The sequence below is a fragment of the Xyrauchen texanus genome, chromosome 39 (genome assembly GCF_025860055.1).
Source record: "Xyrauchen texanus isolate HMW12.3.18 chromosome 39, RBS_HiC_50CHRs, whole genome shotgun sequence".
In the NCBI taxonomy this organism is placed as follows: Eukaryota; Metazoa; Chordata; class Actinopteri; order Cypriniformes; family Catostomidae; genus Xyrauchen; species Xyrauchen texanus.
Genome location: NC_068314.1, coordinates 26,621,610 through 26,644,416, shown reverse-complemented (window position 1 = coordinate 26,644,416; position 22,807 = coordinate 26,621,610). Strand labels below are relative to the sequence as shown.

At 37.8% G+C, this 22,807-nt stretch overlaps 1 pseudogene; it reads left to right on the top strand.

The window, feature by feature from the left end:
• The window catches only part of LOC127632371 (calcium-dependent secretion activator 1-like), a 160,082-nt pseudogene that overhangs the window by 47,656 nt on the left and 89,619 nt on the right, over positions 1 to 22,807 (top strand).

The window sequence follows — 22,807 nt, the reverse complement described above, 5'->3', positions numbered from 1 at the left end:
TCCAGTTTACAGATTATATAAAGTGCCCATTTACACTTGGTCACTGCATGTGATTTCTGTGATTGGATAGCTATCCGATCATGAAAATACCTGGTGTAAATGCCTTCCAAAACGCATTCACGACAGATGGCAATCTAACCACTTCAGGAGGTTGTTTGAGATGCATTCCATTCATAATTCAGTCAAGTGTAAATGTATCTGGCTGTTCACGACACATATGCAAACTTTACTCTGCCCAAACAGTGCTACGTCAGCATAGGGAAAACACAAAATATAACAGCTGCTACAGAGTATTTGCAAAGGGCTTGCATCGCGCAATAAATAACAACAAATTAAAACACAGATGAATGTTGTGTGAAAGACAGGAATTTTTTTCTTCATTTATTTGATGCAGATCGCTGAAGAAACTGAAACTAAACACTGACATGAGAGCAGCTGATGCGCATGACGCACAAACAACACTGCATGATGGAGGCGTTCAAAATTAGCAGGGGGTGAACTTTAATGCTAGATATCTTTTCTTTCTTTTTTTTTAGCACAATGCTACAGAGAAATACACACATAATGTTCAAAGTCAGTTGGAATCAAATAATATACCACATAATGTTTCTGACTGTCAATAGCAAAATCAGTGAACTATGTGATATTTGCATATAGCAAATATTTTGAGGTTTGAAGCATAAGTTTAATCCATATGACTCCAGTGGTTAAATCCATATCTTCAGAAGCAATATGAAAAGTGTGGTTGAGAAAAAAAATCAATATTTAAGTCCTTGGGTAAACTATTCCTTTAAAACTTCAGCTTCAGCCAGTCTCTCTGCCTCTATGCCTTTCATTTGTCATCAGGTTGGCTGATATGTCATTGGAGGGCAAGAGGGCTGTCTAATTCAGTGACTAAGTCAGTCACAAAATGTCTGAAATTACTTATAGCAGGGGTTTTCTGTGGGCCTCAAGGGGGCGCTAGGGAGCACGTGGAAAGTTTCAGTCTCATTCACCAATCACTTTCATTGTACAGAAAAATGATGCAATACATTTGAAAGTTGACTGAGACTAGCAAACTGCTCAACATCTCCTTTAGTGTTTCACTGAAAAAAGAAAGTCATATGAAGCATGAAGGCAAGATGGGGAGATGTCTTGTGTGTCATGGTGTTTCCTTGATTTACGTTGCGTTTCCTTGTGTTGCTTGTTTTTTGGCGTTTGTAGAATGTTCGTTCCGTCGATGACTTAGACTCTGTTATAATCGTGGATAGTTATTGTTGCGACTTCCGTTGGGTGTCTGAACCATAGAGCAGAGAGTGTGAGGCTTATTCGGGACTTTGTCCCAAGTTTACCTTGGACTCCACATGGCACGGAGGATCTGGAAGAAGCAAGAGAGCCGAAGAGAGGACACCAAGAGACAGGACCAAGAGAAGAAGAGGCAGAAGAGCGAGTTCTTCCTTTGGTGGGAAAGTTTGAACTGAAATTCAAAGGTGTCCTGAGCCAATCAGAAGTAGCTTTTCATAGTCACATGGTCGACTGATCTGTCCATTTCCAAAGTTGATTTACAATCCTTTGTGTGGAAGATTCTTACAAACTCCCGCTCAAAAATAGTGCATGTTTAATCATGAACTTTTATATCTTGAAAACAGTGCAAGAGACATGACATTCGTTGCCATCAACATTCTCTTCGTAAACAAGCAAGCATTTACATACTAAATGTGACAAGCTTTCATGAATATTACACATGTAAGTAACTAAACGTGAAAATCGCTGGTTACAAATCATACTGGTTAATTCATTGGTTTTACAACATGTATAATACATTACGTTATGAGAAACCTGATTGTCGGGGTATATTGTCAAGTTGAATAGTTACCATTCTTAGTAGAATGAGATGAATCATACAAGATTAAAGATTATAATCATCGGTTTGTCAGTTATAAGTGATTACAAATCACTACACATATTTTAAAAGTTACATCAGGCTGACCAGTGATCACAGGTAATAGAGTAATTTTGAGAATTATCTAGCAAAGCTAGGTATTGTGTACATTGAGGGTTTAAATGCATTCTGTACATTTTAGAGGGTTAACTCAGCGAAGTACAACTTTCATGGATTCCTTTTTAGCTGCTGTTGCAGAATAATGAGGATCTCATGACTAATTATCGTCCAGAATAAAGAGTCATAGAATTGGCGTTGTTTTGTTAATTGTAATTCAGGAGGATCTCTCAAGGAAAGCTGGTTCACTCGGTCCTTTATTGCTTGTGACATCTGCACCCAGGGCCTTCTTTGCAGCAATGGTCTTAATAGCAGTGTCAGGCCAGAACCATTAAATGTGGGGGTATTTCCTCCAAAGCATGAAGTTCTGAAGTCACGTGCTATCTGGAGAAGTCTCTATTGTTAGTTTTATTGACCAAATGTGAGCTTCACTTCATTTCTTGGTGCTTTAGTCAAGCAGAATCTTTTTGAGGAATTCCTGGACTAAAAGGTTGGGTTTTTCCTAGATCCAAGTCATATTGCCACAATTCTTCAGCATCTAATATCCTACAGTACATAGGAATCTCTGCCTTGGCTGGCTTAGATCAGGCACATTAATTTAATTACACACGTCCTGTTTACATGAAATCTGATTAGTATCAAGCAATGGCAGCTCAGTTTGCTCCCTGTCTAGTGCATGAACATGTCACAGTTATAAATATCATGGCTATTTGTTTATTCCTCTTCTAAGGACTTGATTGGCAATACCCACTTTATCAAGCCCCCAATAGCCTCTCTAAAAAGTGTATTCATTGTGTCCCAGTAGTTGGAAGCTGAGACAGAATAATTGATAGTTTACAACAATGCCATTCAGAACAGTATCTTGTTTACAAAATGTTTTACTTTTAGGACCACCTGGCCCAAAGCCAAAGCAGAATAAAGAGTTTAATCAAAAGCATCTCAGAGCAGTTCAATGAGCACAGAGGCAGTTTCACAGGTTTGTCAAAGTGATGTCAACACAATGAGAGTGGCAGCTGAGACATGAGACATGTGTGAGAAAGTCTGAATGCTGATTCATCTTTTGCATTTACTAGCTCAGTCTACAAGAGCAGCTGGAGAACATTATGTGCTACTCAGTCTCAGTCAAGCTAATATCACTGTCAGTATGCTTGTAGCCAGATTCAGAATGACATTTAGGGAAAATAGTATAAGCTTTTTTCAATTATGATTTTTTTTCTTTTTATTTCAATTTTTTCTTTATTGTTTTATTGTTTTATTTGCTTTAACGATACTAGCACTGGTAGTTGTTGAACCTTGAAATATATTTATATATATATATATACAGTATCTCACAAAGCCCTCACATTTTTGTAAATATTTGATTATAAGTTTTCATGTGACAACACTGAAGAAATTACAATTTGCTACAATGTAAAGTAGTGAGTGTACAGCTTGTATAACAGTGTACATTTGCTGTCCCCTCAAAATAACTCAACACACAGCCATTAATGTCTAAACTGCTGGCAACAGAAGTGAGTACACCACTTGTCAGGCATATGAGAAATCATTTGAAAGCTTAGAATCTGAACTTTTTAAAGAATACCATCAGTTTTGCATTTATGGTACACAAAATAAGGTCTGAAAACATTAGATAGTGGTAATGTGGTAGAAATATTAATATCATAATGTTGCCCTAATTCCACAATTTGACATTTTTACAAAAGAATCACAAAATAAAATGTGACTTTTATATGTCATCTAATACGTATGTCTCTTTTATGCACCGGTTATTGCTGCGGTAAACCCCAAATAGCTAAAAAAATATATATCTGTCTTTACCTTTTACCTAAAAAATTTGCATTTTTTTTACTTATCTGTGACCTTGCTTAGCTGAATAATCCAATGTTATATCTTAGAAGTCCTATTATTTCCAAATGTCTTGCATTTGTCTGTGTGTGTGTGTGTGTGTGTGTGTGTGTGTGTGTGTGTGTGTGTGTGTTTGTACATATACTGTATTTGTCACGATCCCCTGTTGTCTGCCCCGTGTTTCACTTGTCAATTCCCACAATTCCCGGCCCTCATCACTGCCAGCCCTGTTTCATTGTTCTCACCTGATTGTCGTTTGTTATCATCATATCTCCTGTGTATTTAAACCCTGCTGTTTCTCCATTCCTTGTCGATCGGTGAATGTTGATGTATGTAGATGCTTGTATGTTTTCCTTGCCCTTCGTGGATGTTTCTCCAGCCTGTGTTCATCTTGGATGTCTCCGTGTTTTTGTTTCATTGTTTCCCCTCATGGATGTTTCTTTTGTTGCTGTTTGTTGACTTTCACATTGACTAATAAAGAACCCGCAGTTAGATCCCCACTCCTCGTCTGCCCTCGTCTGCATTCGTAACAGTATTTGTGGGAGAGAACTTTTATAAGAATGAATGCATGTGTGATATGTATTGGCATGTGTTTCTCATATAATCGTGTATGTTTTCACAAGTATGTGCGCTCATTAATCTGTATTTGAGAAATTTGTATGTTGTAAATGCATTTGTTTTTGGGCACTCACTTGTATGTAGGAAACCTCATGCAAGGGTGTAGGTGTTTGTAGCTTGTTGAATACTGAATTTAGCCCTGTTGGGGCCAGGAAGGGAAACTATGGCCACAGCCTGTCCAGATGGCTCTCCACCCAAGCAAGCAGCTGACTGGCAAGTTCTTCCCTCATCAGGCTCTGAACTCATCAGAACCCTTCATTATGGAACATATACGTAGATACAAGATATTTAAAGAGATGTCCTTTGGTGTTGTTGTTCTTGAGATTAAAGCATAAATGTATAAGTTTGTAGCAGTGGAATAGCATGTGTCAGTGTGTGAAAATGCCACCCAAAATGTCAAATTACACACCCAAATAATTTTTTTATTATTATTGTTTTATGTTTATGCTACAGAGTTCAGATTTTGCAGCATTATTTATAATTTATGCATCCATATCAGCTAAATAAGCTAACTGATAAGCAATATCTAACTGTGAGATATTGCTTAATTATTGCTTAATTATAATACAATTATTATTGATTTATTATTATTATTATTATTATTATTATTATTATTACAGATAATATTACTTAACTATACAGTAGTGATATATTTCTGTCAGTTTTTTTATTTATTATTATTTAAATTGAGCATTTATTTTGACAAACTTTTTAGGCATGGAAATTAAAGTCTGACTCTAATGGAAAAATCCTACATGCAAAATGTTTTGCTATGCTTTTTTTTTTTTTTTTTTTACATTGAATTACATTGTCTTCTTGTTAGAGCCTGAAAGCCAAATGCATGAGAGTTAGCAACCCTTTGAGTGTGGTAAAAATTAAGCATTATATACATGAACAGGCTTTTCTTCTCTATTGATAAAGCTGACATTAGATTGTTTATGATATTGTAATATAACAGGACAAAGAAGAATCTAGAGCTAAAAAGACAGTTATCTAATAGATGTTAATGGTACACGTCACTTTATTATGTGGCAGTTCTTGCACACCCTTTTTTCCCAGAGCCTTGTCTCTGGCTAAGCCATTGTTTTGTTGCATGAAAAGTGACATACTATCTGATTTTAGCAACAGTGCTCTAGCTAATCATCTAGCTAACCTCCCCAGCTGATCATCTTGGTTCCTCCCAGACAGGGCCATGATTGATGGTATTACAAAAATTAAAGAACAATGAACTGTGGTCTGTCCTATTCTTAGCATGAGATGATGATTTTTTTCTGGCTAGGAGAGGTTAGTGTTAGTTAGTATAGTTTAAGCATTGCTAGCTTGGAATAAGACAGCAAAAAACGTAATGTGAAGAAGACATTTGCATGAGAGTCTTAAAAAACAGACCATTGAATGTGATAAATATTAATGAAAAAAAGAGAAAGAAGCAAGACTCGTGATAAATTGAAAAAGCCTTGTAATCGTCGTGAACCTTGTCCATAAATGTATACACAACTCTATACATGCAAATTTTGCCATTTTTTATGTTGTGTTTAATAGTGCAGACCTATACTTAGCATACAATAATCTTGTTTTATATTTGTGTCATGATAAGTTCAAGCTTCAGATTTTAACAGTACCTGAGCAGCACTCACAATAACATGATGACAAATGGCTAATGGACTTTGGTCTCTAATCTAATATCAGGCCTGTTAGACATAGCTAAAGAAGGCTTTCTAATGGACAGAGCTGCGTATATCTGAAATGTAGGCTTACAGTAAGCATCATGTAGGCATTAAGCTTTGAAAATGACTTAGATGTGGTTTTAATGTTGGTTTTATATTTTAGTTGTATAAGGATAAAACACTCTACAAATTAATTCCAGCACATTCAACACTAATTTCTCATATTAATGATGACTAAATTGCAATGTATGGACAGAATTTGGCCAACCAGGGCTGAATTAATATTCATGACATTGTTTTTTCAGAATTGCCGATCTACTGGAGGCAATGGATGCATTTATAAAACACTTTCTTTTTCACAATTGACTTTTGATATAAAAGATTTGTATATATCTGCTCTATATCTCTCTTTCATGGACATTTAATAAACATTTTTGAGTATTGGTAGAAGCTGACCTTTTCTGTTGAAATGAGAAATGTTTCTGCTTTTTATTGTAATGGTGAAGGTCAGATATTGGTTTTCTCAGCTGATCTTGTAGAAACTATTTGAATGTCATGCAGTAAAATGTTTATGTCTTACAGCTGGATAATCCTGATGAACAGGCTGCCCAGATCAGAAGAGAGCTAGATGGACGACTCCAAATGGCTGATCAGTTCACAAGAGTAAGTGTTAGCCTCCATCTCAATCAATTAGACATGGGGCTATATGAAACCACTTTTGGTAAAGCCCTCATTTTTAGGCTTATAGAGTATCCTAAGATCCAGAACACAATGCTTTTAAACAATTTGTGTAGCTTCTGAAACTAAAAGATGTTCAAAATTTTAAGTAATTAAACTAAAGCTGTGCAAGTAGTAGTTAGGTAAACCATAATCTACTAACAAAATGTCTATTAATGTGCAAAACATTTTTAAATATCTTTATTTTCTTAATTTATTTTACAATAAATGCATTATTTATTTTGCATATAAAACAAAATACCAAAACGATCCAAGAGTTCCGGTACCCTAGTACCTTCCCTTGTGGTGTGACCAGATCCACATTGTGTCACAAGTGTGGGAGACCCAGGTTTGAATTGGTAAATCTCTTTGATCCTGTAAGTAATTAATTACGAGAGTGATTTGGAGGTTGCATTTTTTCATTTAACATTACATTTTTACTCCACTGATGGTAATATTTTGTTTTGGGATACGGGTTTGGGGTGTAAATATGCATTCATCTTCTCTGTATTACAGCTTGTACAGATAAGTACAACTTGCTTTAAAACTTGCTTTGGTGCCTCTATGTGGAGATTGCTTCCAGGAAATTGAGCACACATGTGCACATTAAGTCATACCACACTTTCAGATTTGGCCACCGGGGGCAGTGTTTCAAATTCTGGTAAACAGAAAAGTCAACCTACCCTTTCTGATTTCACTGTAAGATCAGTCTGAAAAATATGTAAGATGCCACATAGTGACTTGTGCATGGGTCCGTTGAATTCTTTATTTGAATTGTTGGTGATTTGGATGAATAATTTGAATTGGAGTTCCCAACGCCTCATACTACATTCTCGGTGTGTATGCTCATTGCCTCAACTCATTGATCTTCAATTTGACATACTGGTAAATAAATCAATGTTTTGTCACACTATACCCACATTTTTTTGCGAAAAAGTTGTTTGTTATTGTTTTTTGTTTATTTCTAAAACACCACTGTATCAAATCCAAAAAGTTACATTCTGTTTTGTTTGTTTCTATTTGCTGGTTGGCCTTTAAAATTGACTCTTGTCTTTTTCTGTCTTTCACTTTCTGAAAAGGCTGGCAAGTTTCCCAAGTTTGTATCCAGGGACATGGAGGCCATGTACATTGAGGAGCTGAAGTCATCAGTGAACCTTCTGATGGCCAACCTGGAGAGCATGCCAGTATCTAAAGGAGGAGAGTTCAAACTGCAGAAGCTCAAGAGAGGCCACAACACTTCCATCATAGACATGGGCCAGGAAGATGAGAATCAACTCTCCAAGTCTGACGTTGTTCTGTCTTTCACTCTGGAGGTACTTGTTCCTATTTAAGATATCGGTTAGGGCCAGATCATGTGGTACATTGGTAGAACATCTGACTCCTGATCAGAATGTTGCATATTCAGTTAGAAAACCAATAGTTCCTGGATGCTTAGATTTGTAAATACAGCGTTCCAGACATGTTGAAATCCTCAATTCTTTATGAGTTACACAAAACACTTTTTGTTACTTCGTATTACTTTTTTGGACATTTTTTAATTCACATTTTTGTTACTATAAACTCTTCAGAATACTACATGTCATTACCCACGCTTTAGAAATGAGAATTTGTGTGAGGACATGAAACAAATGCAAATGCATCATCACTTTTTCTCCTTGTTACGACCCTCTTTTTTATTTGATTTGACAGAAATAGATTTGATCATCACTCCCAAACAATTTCTTGATGAAATAATTGAATCAGAGATGGCTTTGACATTCATTATTGCACTGACAGAATATTTCAGTGTTTCCTTTTACATTTAATATGTACAGCTATTCCTTTGAATATTTCATTACAACATGTTGCACCATCAGATATTACAAATGACAAAACCATGTTGGTCCATTTGCAGCATATTAGTCATTAATTTGCAGGGAGTTGCATATTGAAAATGTCACCTGTACATGGCATTAGTTAGAAAGAGTACAGGAGAATTCTGAATTTGAGTATGCAGACAAGCCTTGCTAAACACAAACCACAGAGAAAATCCTGAGTAATATTGACAACCTGCTGTATACCATGCTTTGATCAAGTGACAGTATCTGAGACAAGATATTCCCTGAAGAGGAGGCCAATAAATCCATGTGATGTATGTTGTGTGTTCAGCTCGTTCCCCTATCACTGATACATTTGTGATGATTGCTTTATCTGACACATCTCCTTTCCTCTCTCTCCCTGCTTGGCTGCTATGTGTGTGAGGGTGGATGAATAATACATAGTGGTAGATCTAAGTTCTCATGATTTTATAATTTTAGAAGTTCAACCACAATGAAAGACTTAATTTAAGATCTTCATTTAGTCACCCTTATGTCGTTTCAAACTCCTATGCTTTACTGTTATTTTATTTGTGGAACATAAAATATTAAGAATATTTTCTGTTGTGCCATACCAAAAAACATACAACTGGTGCACCATATTTCAGGTCTTCTGAAACCGTGCGATATGTGTGAGGTACAGACTGGAATTTAAGTTAGTTTTCACTGATAATCTTACCTTCCTTGGAGCTTGCATCTAGCCCATGTACGCATCTTTGAATCTCAAAGAGAGCTTCAGCAAAGGTGAAGATTATTCTGGCTTTCACTTTCTACCTAGACCTGCTCGCGCCATGACCTACATCGCCCGGAGGGTGAGTTTGGTTGTCTAACGCAGCTCCTGCAGCACATCTGGATCAAGAGTACCCACGTGCAGTTCTTTTAGTGCCTTGGCCTTGTGTACCTGCAGGAGGGCCATGGCATGCCAGTCGTCGGCAGAGATGACGTAGTCCTACAGGCTCTGGAGGGGAGCGTCGGATGTCCCCGCCGTGTGGCAGCGTTTTGCGGGTACAGGTGCATCGCATCCTCCTTATCCATGTGGCTAGTTGGTCTCATTTCTGAACAGGACAGGAGCAAATGAGCATGCTGGGAAACGGGAGGTCCGTGGAGAATTACCCGGCAAAACCGCGCCCATTGAACTCCCCAAATCGCCCTCCAGCACCAGCCGGGCTGGCCTCATACATGTGGATTGAAGGCGCAGCACGGGAGGTGGCTAGAGTGGCTTTCCCGCTTCGGAAGAAGGAAAACCGCAACTGCAACATTGCCATGGTCAAATTCTTGCAATGAGAACATGAACCATCCACAAATGCTGCCTCAGTGTGATCACTGCCCAGACATGTGAGGCAGCGCCTGTGACCGTCGGAGATGGAGAGATAACGGCCGCATCCAGGAATCACACAAAGACAGAAAGGCATCTTTATAAAGACATGCTATACACTCTTGGTACATGTTGGATGTGATCTGTCAGGTTGGAAGAGAAAATGAGCAAATCAATGTACACAATAAAATGTAATAATCATGTCTTGGAAGATTTAAGTCATGAAAGACTGGAACACTGCAGGGGTATTGGAAAGACCATACAGCATCACAGTGTATTCAAAGAGCCCACTGGTGGTGATGAATTCAGTTTTCCATTCATCCCCTTCACTTTTTCAGACAAGTTTGTAGGCGCATCTGAGGTCTAGTTTTGTAAATAAGGTTGCTGAACAAAGTTGTTCAAGAGCAGTAAGGATCAATCGAAGTGGGAAATGGAATTTGACTGTAAAGGGTCTTAGCAACACATCCTTCTTTCCTACAAAGAAAAAAACTTGAAAGAGCAGGTGACTTGGATTGTCAGATAATGCCAAGATTAGAGCTTCAATGTACTGATCAGGGATTTCAGACACATTCGACTGCACAGTGCAGCTGCCTTTGACTTGTTGAAAACATCCAGGAACCAGTTGCACTCCACATGAATATTATCCAGGGTGCTTAGAGAAGGGCTTTCCACTGAAGTAGATTGACATGGCAAAGACAAGCATGATATGAGACAGTGGGAACCCCAAGACATAAGCTCACCTTGTCGCCAGGAGATTACAGGGTCATGTAGCTGAAGCCAAGGGTGTATAAAAACCAGAGGATCTTAATGTGACTTGATAAGGAGCAGTTGTAATTCTTCATAATGTAGTGCTTGCAGAGTAAGATTGGCAGTTTGGTGACTTATGGTCCCTTTAACCAACGGTTGACTGTCCATGAAGTGGATAATGATTGGTTTGATGGGGTGCATTCAACTCTCCAGTTTTTATACCAGTTTTTCATCCAGGAAGTTGCCAGCAGCTCCCAGGTCCACTAGCATTGGGAGAGAGGTGCACCGGCACCTAGAATTGTTTGTGAGAAACATTGAGTAAGGCTGAAATTCTCACCCGGAAGTCTGATGGATGATCTTCTCTGGAAGGGTGCACAGGACAGGTTGATAGCTGATGTCCAGCTGCTCCACAGTGGAGGCAGAGACAGAGCTGACAGCATCTTTTTTGTTCTTCCTAGGACAATGGGGCGTATCCTAGCTGAATAGGTTCCTCTTGGGCCATACATTGATTATCAGAGTTAGGTGGACTTTGAAATAGCCTCAGAGTTGATACTGGGTGATTATTTGAAAGACTCAGGCTCAATGTGATGCATTTCTTTTGTCTTTCCCGTATCCTGATATCCAGGCATATGAAGAGGTCAATGAGGGACTCAAGGTTGTTTATCCCTTGTCTGGAGACCAATTCGTCCTTGAGGGTATCAGACAAGTGGTGCTATATGTGATGGGTTGCAGTTTTAACGCAAGTGAACACTGGGTTAATAAACCACGTCACTCAGCTACATTGTCATCAAATCGAGGGGGCACTGGTAGGCATGGTTCAAAATGCATCCGAGGCAACATGGGTACTGGAGGGGATCTGGAATGATCAGATGCGTTAGCAGCTGCTGCCATGGGTTGGGTTGGGGAATCAGGGCTAGGTGTAGGCTTTAGTCTTTCCAGTATGTGAGTTAGCAACAGCTCATGTTGGGCTAAAGTTTGCTCTTGGCTATTCAGAAGTGTGACATGTCTTCCTACTGTGGCTCCTTGATTAAACAATGCTGCATGTAGCTGTTCAAGCCCACTAGCAATAGGGTCTCTTGGTTTAATCGGGTGCAAAGACAGAAACTTAACTTAAGAATTCAGGTAAGTAACTAGGACAAATCAAAAATCATTGTCAGAAAACGATCCAAAAACAGGCAATCGCAAAATTGCAGGAAAATGACAGGCTCAATAAGGTGCATGTACTCAATACTTCACAAAGCAACAACTGAAAACAAAGTCTTTTATAATGATATTAATAGGCAACTGAATGAGCCATAGGTGGTGTCAATAGGCTGGGGATGGAAAACATTGATTGGCTGATTGCTGGTGTCACAGAAATAGATATCATGTGGTAGTAAACTTATATAGATATTAAATTATCATACAAATATGATTTATGGAAGTGCAAACTAAAACCAACACTATAACATATATTGAGTCTTTATTGACCCTATGCAATTTTGGTAATTCCGCAGTTATAAGACATATCTTTTTTGCAATTCTGCCATTTCTTTTTTCGTCTTCTTCTTCTTCTTTTTTTAAACTATTCAGAAGACAAAACAGGTCTGACATCACTCCAAAGATGTAAGAGGTACAGGGGGTGGAAAGAAGTCCTGGGTCACTAAAGACCCAAAGTATGCATTAAATGGTTAAAGGAGTTTTCTCTATAGATGTCTATTTGTTTTCCTGCAGGTGGTGATTACAGAGGTACAGGGTCTAAAGTCTTTAGCACCAAACCGGATTGTTTACTGTACCATGGAGGTGGAAGGAGGACAGAAACTGCAAACTGACCAGGCAGAGGCCTCCAAGCCAACGTAGGTTATGCCAACCATATAAAAAACGTTGCGATCATATATTGTTTATTTGCATGTAAATATCTTGCTTCATTTATTCAGATATGAACACCCTAAACAAATGCTAGATAAAGAAATTTTTATTTTTTCGATGTGAAAATACAGTACTATCTCAACTTATGCAGAGACAACTAAGTATGCCATTCTTTAGTTGATTTCCCCTAAAAGTGTAAACACTGTGGCATGGTACCGCTATCAAAAAATGTCTCTGTTTATTTGTGCATCCCAACCAGTCAGTGTTCAACCAATGGCATGAGTCTGGGGCAGGACTATCCATTTGTTTGACCAACTACAGATGGGGGAGTGTTTAGGAAACATGTTTGAAAACAGGCATTATTTTTGCAATTTTGTTTGGTGATGCTAGTCGAGCAGAAAGTACATACTTCACCTTCACAAAAATCTAATATTTGATGCCTCAGATCTATATAATATTTGATACCTAGCTCCAACATTATATCTAGTTCAGCATTCAATAGTTTCCTTGACTGAGAAATATTGCTTAGTATATGCTGGACACTACAGGGTTGAAAGCACCAAGCTTTGCTTCTCAGATGAACTTCATGCATCGTGGCAGTTTATGAACTGTCCTACTCATAACTTGTTTTGTTATGCTTTCATTTAGTTATGCTTTCATAGAGAATAAGCTCTAGAGTCGAAAACCTTCAGGCCTAAGTAAATTATTATTTTACAGACAAATTAGATCAGTGAATGTTCTATACAAACCTAACACAGACCCAGTTGATGTCAGAAATTTACATTAAAACTACTTTTTTAACCACTCCACAGACTTCATATTAGCAAATTATCTACTTTGTGTATGACACTAGTAATTTTTCCAACAATTGTTTACAGATTGTTTCACTTTTAATTGACTATATCACAATTTCAGTGGGTCAGAAGTTTACATACACTAAGTTAACTGTGCCTTTAAGCAGCTTGTATAATTCCAGAAAATGATGTCAAGCCTTGAGGAAATTAGCCAATTAGCTTCTGATAGGCCAATTGGCTAATTGGAGTCAATTGGAGGTGAACCTGTGGATGTATTTGCCTCTTTGCTTGACATCATGGGAAAATCAAAAAGAAATCAGCCAAGACCTCAGAAAAAAATGGTGGACCTCCACAAGTCTGGTTCATATTTGGGAGCAATTTCCAAAAGCCTGAATGTACCCCGTTCATCTGTACAAACAATAGCACAAGTATAAACACCATGGGACCACACAGCCATCATACCATTCAGGAAGAAGACGCATTTTGTCTCACAGAGATGGACGTATTTTGGTGCGAAAAGTGCAAATCAATCCCAGAACAACAGCAAAGGACCATGTGAAGATGCTGGAGGAAACAGGTTGACAAGTATTTATATCCACTGTAAAAGGAGTCCTATATTCAACTTAACCCAAAAGGCTGCTCAGCAAGGATGAAGCCTCTGCTCCAAAACTGCCATAAAAAGCCAGACTACAGTTTGCAAGTGTACATGGGGACAAAGATCTTACTTTTTGGAGAAATGTCCTCTGGTCTAATGAAACAAATATTGAACTATTTCGCCATTATGACCATCGATATGTTTGGAGGAAAAAGGGTGAGGCTTGCAAGCCGAAGAACACCATCCCAACCGTGAGGCATGGGGTGTCAGCATCATGTTGTGGGGGTGCTTTGCTGAAGGAGTATCTGGTGCACTTCACCAAATAGATGGCATCATGAGGAAGGAAAATTATGTAGAAATATTGAAGCAACATCTCAAGACAGAGTTAAAGCTCAGTCGCAAAATGGGTTTTCCAAATGGACAATGACCACAAGCATACCTCCAAAGTTGTGTCAAAATTTCTTAAGGACAACAAAGTCAAGGCACTGGAGTGGCCAGCACAATGCCCTGAACTTGTGGAAGGCTACACAAAACATTTGATCCAAGTTACAATTTAACAATTTAAAGGCAATGCTACCAAATACTAACAAAGTGTATTTAAACTTCTGACCCACTGGGAATGTGATGAAAGAAATAAAAACTTCTCTCTACTATTATTCTGACATTTCACATTTTAAAAATAAAGTAGTGATCCTAACTGACCTTAGACAGGGAATTTTTTCTACGATTAAATGTCAGGAATTGTGAAAAACTCAGTTTAAATATATTTGGCTAAGGTGTATGTAAACTTCTGACTTCAGCTGTATACATAGAGGTTTGACAGCTTGTTTTCATGCATACTGGCACATTCTCAGTGTACATTTCATGGTATTCATAGCTGAAAGAACTCCGCTATGTGTGTGTATTTAGCTCATTACATGATCATTCGATCATATAATTGGGTAGACATTAAGCTCATTCTGTATGTGGTGAGATGTAACGCTTAATGAAGAAACGTTTTTGGGCATGTAAACAGTTATGAAAATTGTACACTGTTCACATTACACAACTAGACTTACCTCATGCATTTGTGTGTTTGGAGACTTTGATTCATATTGCTGTAAGATAGAGTGAAATTAGTGGATGACACACAAATGCACACACATAAACAGAAATGCAATTTCTGACTTTAAGCTGAACACACACACACACACACACACACACACATGTTGTGTTTCCATGTTTTATGGGGACTTTCCATAGACATAATGGTTTTTATACTGTACAAACTTTATATTCTATCCCCTAAACCTAACCCTACCCCTAAACCTAAACCTCACAGAAAACTTTCTGCATTTTTACATTTTCAAAAACATAATTTAGTATGATTTATAAGCTATTTTCCTCATGGGGACCGACAAAATGTCCCCACAAGGTCAAAAATTTCGGGTTTTACTATCCTTATGGGGACATTTGGTCCCCACAAAGTGATAAATACACGCTCACACACACACACACACACACACACACACACTCACACACACACACACACACACACACACACACACACACACACACACACACACACACACACACACACACACACACACACACACACACACACAAGAACACTCATATTCATGCTCTCCAATGAACATATACTGAGTTGCTCAGATCATCTTGCACTTGATTTCACTCATACACATTTATTCTTGGGCTTGCTGTAATGTTAAAAGACTGTCTCAGATGGGTCTCAGGGGTAGAGATGTCTGAGGATAAATGAGAAAGAGAGTCTGGGAAAGAGACAGTGATGGGAAACTGCTGCGAGACATGCTGGCTGTACCTGTTTGATCAGACACCTCAAGACTGTCGCTACTGATCCCAACATATCTCTGTAATCAAAGTGCGCATGAGAGTGTTTATTTGAGAGCAGAAAACATGGAAGTGGAGAAAGAAAGAGAAACAAAGGTTTCTGTTGTAAGCCTCAATGTTAGAGGGGCTACAAAGACCTTTCCTGAAGTGGCTTATACTTTTATAACTTCATGTGTATAAATGGGGTGTGGTTATAGTGAGTAAAAAATCTACTTTTCAAGTCACGTGTGTCAGGGCTATTACAGTTTAGAATAATTTTTTCTTTCTTTTTTGTTTTGTATTTTGGTTTTCAGTTTTAGTTTAGTTGTCATTAGTTGTAATGGTGTACAAAGAGTGTTTATTTCATTTGTATTTTTTTGAAAATTATTATTTTTAGTTTTTATTTAGTTTAGTTTCAGGATAGTCAGAATGGTTTCCCTTTTTATATAAATATATCCCTTATAAGTCAGCACCACAAATATTTTCATCTACCTGTGATGACATAAATGTTTTGTCTGAGGCCGTTTGAATCAATTGAGACTAGGTATGTGTCACTGGTCCTACTCGACCCACCCCGAGCAGGATTTTACCGGTGATCCACAGCATGGGAGCTGAATGCACTTACAAGAAGTGTATAAAAGCCATTACCTTTGTCCTTGGTCACTAGTGCGTCTCTTAAGGCTAGGAGAGTAAGCTTACAAACTGCACAGCTATCACATACCAGCTGGCTACCATTACACTCACCCCCCCTAAACCCCACTCCCATCCGGGTCATGGCACCAATGTCCTACCCGCCCAAGGCAAGATTCGAACCGGCAATTCCCGGTATGGGAGTCGGATGCGCTAGCAAGTAGGTTATAAAAGTCATGGCTTCCAACCTTGGTCACTAGTGCATCTCTTAAGGCCAGGAGAGTAAGGTTTACACATTGCACACCTATCACGTACCAGCTGGCTACCATTACATATGCACCAATACAAAATGTATGTGCATATACGAATATCAGATTACTTCGAACAACATCTGCTGATACCAATAGTTTAGTGTTTTCTTTAATGCTTTTTTATGCCTCCTTGTTTCAAATCACTGATAATCAACTACTCAACTCACATTCACATTCTTAAGTTGAATTAACTTAATTGAGAGCTTCTTAATGTTTGAATGTTCATAAGTCACATTAACTGAATTTTGAATGATGACGTTTGTCCCTTTTTAGCTGAAGTAGCCTCCACTTTAGCTTTAACCAACTTGTCATTCCTTGCTGTGTCACGCTTTTGTTGAGTAATCAAATTAGTTGTGGTAAAGGTTTTAATGGTAGTTCCACCTCGTGAGTTCTAGCAGTGAAAAGCTTACAAAATGCAACTCTGCTGTCATTGGCTACGTTTACTGGCACCCTCATAATATTACTGTGATTAAGGCAATACTGCGATTAAACTGTTGCTCATATAAACAGAATATTGCGATTTTGATATTGCGATAATAATGATAATCAGAGTAATGATAATCGCAGTAAGAGTACTACTACTATTTGAATCGCTTTATATGGTATTTTGTATTTCTGATTCAAAAACAAATTACTCTTATGAACAATTATTTTTAGTGAATCAAAATAGCCAGAGCAACCATTATTGTCCAACAAACAAAATATTCTAATGAACCGATTCTTTTGAGTGAATCATAAACAGACAAAACAGTGTTTTCAATAAATCGTTCAAAAAGACTCTCAAACTGACTGCCAATTTTTCCTATGCCAAGTATTTAAAGATACATATTTACAACAAATATGTTTTTTGTTGTAATAACCTTTATTACATTTATTACAAAAGCATTAAAACATCACATTTCTCAGCAAATAATCAGAGTAATGGCAAGTAGCATGTAAACAGGATTGAAGAGGTTTGCCAAAATCATATTAACATCTTTATTTAATTATTCCTTATATGCTGAGTATTGGTGTACATGTAAAAGTAGCCATTGTCACTCAATTCAAATTAATTTCACATGATAGATATTTTCTTTCACAAACAGCCTGTGTTACAGGCTAGTTGTTTGGTGCATTTTTTGCCCCCCTCTGGTCTGATCATCGTCGTTTTTAAATCAATAAAATATCTAATAATTGCTTTTATTGGCCAATAGCAATGTTTGGCATCTCTAAATGAGACTCTTAATTTATTTATGTTGTTTTGCAAGGTTAAACAAAGTCAGCTGCTCCATTAATTGCTGCACACTTCATTGGTGTCATTGATTTTAGATACCCCTCATATACAAAAAATGTACTGTGTTTGGTTGTTCAAATTCCCCCTTCCTCCTGTCTAGTTTGGTCAGTTTTCATTATTGTGACAGGGCGGAGGGTGGGGCTGGGTCGTGATTCTGCACACCAGGCCCCTAATCAGGCTAATCAAGCCTCAGAGAAGGATAAATGCCGACTGGAAGCTGCAGTGCTAAGTTTTTTATTAAAATATTATTTATATTGTTAAGCTGGTTCTCGCCTCCTCCTTTCAATTAATACCTTTACAATTATTTTCCCAGTATTTTATTTTTATTTTTTTGGCAACCTCTTTTAATTTGTATCTTACGAAATAAATACAAAATGGACAAAAAAAAATTCTCTGCTATTTTTCATCATTGAAATAGCTTTTGTGAACAAACATAATCTTGTTATATGTATGATTAAATGTAGGTCTGGTTTGGTGCTGTTTTGGGATTTGGCAGTAGGATTTAGCTACATCATTGTGATTGAATGCTGCCGTGACCCCCTGCCTGTTGAGCGAGGGTTTTTTAAAAAAAGAAGAAAATTATGTTTGTTGTCAGTAGGTCTTTGATCAAACTCTGGATTTGTTGGAGGGAAAATAGAACTTTGGACTTTAATGGTGCCGGCACTTTAGATTCACAGTCTAACAGATGAAGTTGGATGATTTTTTTTAAATAAATACCGTACATTTAGTAAAAATGAATGTGCACTGTATATGCTAACACATGCCTCATTTGAAAAGAATACACTGTTCTGTTGTCTGCTCTGCTTATTACTCCCTGATACTGCACCTGATCTGTTGCACACTTACATCTTACTTCAGTCACTACATTAACAGAATAAATATAAAGGCTTATAATATCATAACATTGCTAGTAAGATCTTGGTGAACAGATACGGTTGTCTTTAATTATATTTTGGATTACTTTTTAATTACTGTTGGATTGTAAATAATTTTTGCAATGGTCACAAGTGCTAGCTGTTTACAGTTTGATCTGACAGACTCAAACATGAGAAATGATAGCAGTGTTTAGGAGGACTGTTCAAATCATAATTCTCATTAGGCATCATGACATATTGATGTGCTTTATCTGGAAATGTAAGCTCCTCTACTGCCACCTACACCTGGTGTCTTGATAAGCACCAGCAGTGCTGTGCATTGTTTAAGAGAGCAATTCATTTAAATGCAAATTAATACAAACATATGGCTCAATCTGTGACAACACTGACAAGGCAACTGCTGATGGTTTGGCGGAACATGTGTCTAAGTATTCCACTGTCTCTTTTAGCGAATCTCTTTAGGGAGTCTCTTCAGTTTTTTAAATTTTCCTCATGGGGACTGACAAATTGTCCCCACAACTTCAAAAATGTCGGGTTTTACTAAACTTATGGGGACATTTGGTCCCCACAAAGTGATAAATACATGCTCACACACACACACACACACACACACACACACACACACACACACACACACACACACACACACACACACACACACATGTTGTGTTTCCATGTTTTATGGGGACTTTCCATAGACATAATGGTTTTATACTGTACAAACTTTATATTCTATCCCTAAACCTAACCCTACCCCTAAACCTAACCCTCACAGAAAACTTTCTGCATTTTTACCTTTTCAAAAAACATAATTTTGTATGATTTATAAGCTGTTTTCCTCATGGGGACCGGCAAAATGTCCCCACAAGGTCAAAAATTTTGGGTTTTACTATCCTTATGGGGACATTTGGTCCCCACAAAGTGATAAATACACGCACACACATACACACACACACACACACACATGTTGGGTTTCCATATTTTATGGGGACTTTCCATAGACATAATGATTTTTATAGGCTTGGACGCATCATTTGTTTTGAACCAGCAATGGCAGGTTCTTATCCATCGCGTAAGAAAGTTGTTCCATGGACAAATGCGTTTTTGAGTTTGAGTTTTAAAAAAACAAACAATTACTTGTTCATTGAACTGTTGTATATAAGCAATATCACACTCTCAATCATGCTATATGGCCCTAAATCTGCACTGCAGTGATTACCTATGGCACTCGGCCTGCAGACTCGTGCCTGTGTCCGAATCACAGCAGTGCTGATGTAGGGCCATATCGCACTCTTGCTTGTGTGATATTGCTTAAATATATATTTATATATACACTACTGTGCAAAGGTTTTAGTCATATAAGATGTTTCACAAAAACATTTATTTTAAGATGGTTATTTATATCTTCAGCTTTAGTGTGTCAATAGGAAATATAAATGTTAGACTCCCAAACATTCTTTTTGCCAATAGAATAGAACAGAAGAACAGGGAGTCCTGCAACAGATGGCATTGCCCCCACAGAGACCCCCACTGAACATCAAGTCAATCTGGGATTATATGAAGAGACAGCAGCAATTGAGACTAAATAGACAGAAGAACTTTAGCGAATTCTTCAAGAAGCTTGGAACATCTTATCGGCCAGCAACCAAGACAAACTGTGTCCAGGTATACCTAGGAGAATTGGTGCTGTTTTGAAGGCAAAGGTGGTCACCAAATATTGATTAAGCCTTTTTTAAATTTTTACTGGGATTTGTATGATTTTTCAATGCAAATTATTTCTGGCATTAGACATCCTCACTATGCAACATTTTTCAATAGTGCCTACAATTTTTGCACAGTACTATATATATATATATATAATGGCATAGAAGTAAGGAATTAATGAAGACGAACCATTGAAAAAGATTGCACAACCCGCGATGGTAATGTGAATACAAGACACGATGCGGAATGTCCGTTACACCTCTGGTGTGCATTATTTTTCAATAACTCTTTCAGCCTTCATTGCTACTTCCAAAACTTCACTTTAGAACTACTTGTGAGGCTTGTGCTCGACTTGGAATGGCTTGCTCTTACTGGAGTAGCAAGTGTGCATCTGCATGTGTGCATTAGTGCGTGTGAGTGAGCCAGAGAGAGAAACTGAGAAACTGAGAGAGATTGCATGTGGGATTAGTTGCTGCAGCTCTTGTCAAAAGTAACATCACTTTAAATCGGCAAGATGTAAGTTTAAGCACACTTCTCAGCAGGAGCGTAATAGTGTCACCATTCTTGTATTTATCTATTCTGTTGTTGTAAACCTTAACAACGCTTTATAACCCCATTGAGATGCAGGTGTGCGCTGACATGACGGCAAACTTTGTAAGTGTATCTGTGAGTATGTATGTGTGTGTGTGTGTTGGATTATACATGTAGAAGAATTGAAACGACACGATTTGAATCTAGGATTTACCCAATCTTAATCCTGGAATTCCACAATGTCATAAATGGAAAGACATCGGTGCCAGTAAGTCTCACATCTGGCTAATAAATCTAACAAAGAGACTTGTCTAGATCCCATATGACTTGAAAAGTTATCTGAGTTCAAAGGTCAAAGCAATAAAAAACAGAACACACACTCTTGGAGTTCCCGAGAGACTTGGGACACACAAGATTCTGTCCTCCGATATAAACCAGTTTGCTACACTTAGACTCATCAGATCACGTGACATCGTGATCACTGTTCAACAAACAGCATCTTAAAAAGGACATTCCTTAATCCAAAAACATCTCACACAAAGTCACAGTACTTTACCGATTTAACCTTCTAAAATGTACAGAATGTTTTTAAATTTATACAATACCTAGGCTTGCTAGGTAATTCTTACAATTGCTTTGAAATGTGGTAACTTGTATAACTGACAAATTAATGATTTTAGCCTGATATACCTCTATAAAATGTTTTGTACCATTCTCAAGATATAAAAGTTAATGTTTAAATATGCACTATTTTTGAGCGGGAGATTTGTAAGAATCCGAAGCAAAAGACCATAAATCAAATGTCGGAAAAGACAGCCCAGTTGACCATGTGACTCTGAAAAGTCACTTCTGATTGGTGCAGGACACCTTTGGGGATGCGGTCAATTTCAGTTCAAATGTTTCCAAACAGGAAGAACAAGCTCTCTTCAGTTGCTTTCACTCTGACTCTTCGCTCATGGTCTTCTCTGGATCTCGTCGGAACCAGATCCATGCCATGTGAGGTCCAAGGGAGCTCAGGACTCAAAGTCCCGAGGAAGACCCTCAATCTCTATGGTTCAGAGAAGGCCTTGCTTCATAGCCAACCTCATCTTTCATATAAACAATAACTAGATCCAATCTTACAGTGGTCCAAGACATCGATGGAACAAACTTTCAACCAAGAGCCAAGAATGCAAGGAAACACCACAGCATGCAAGTACATCTCCAATATTGTGCTCAAAGTGCTGATGTATTTGTTAAATACTTTGGGTAATCCGATAGTAAATCGATGTAGACTCAATTAAGGTTAAATGGTTCTTAAGGCATTGTCAACAGACTCCATAAAGTTCATTTTCACTGTAGTGATCCTTTATTTCACATTCTGTCACTTTTCAAACAAAAAAATAACTTAAAAAATTATTAGAACACTTGGACATACTCTCACCCACAGACAGTTTAATATAAAATCTGAAAATTTGTATAAATCAGTATAGAATCTGTTAAAAAAATTACAATAAAATAAACTGTAAATAAACATTACTGATGAAATTGATTTGGAAGTACAAATCTACCCTGCCACAGGGCGCTACTGAAACTAATTCCACACACACACACACACACACACACACACACACACACACACACACACACACACACTCGAACACACAAACATATACACAGACACAGCGTCCATGTAC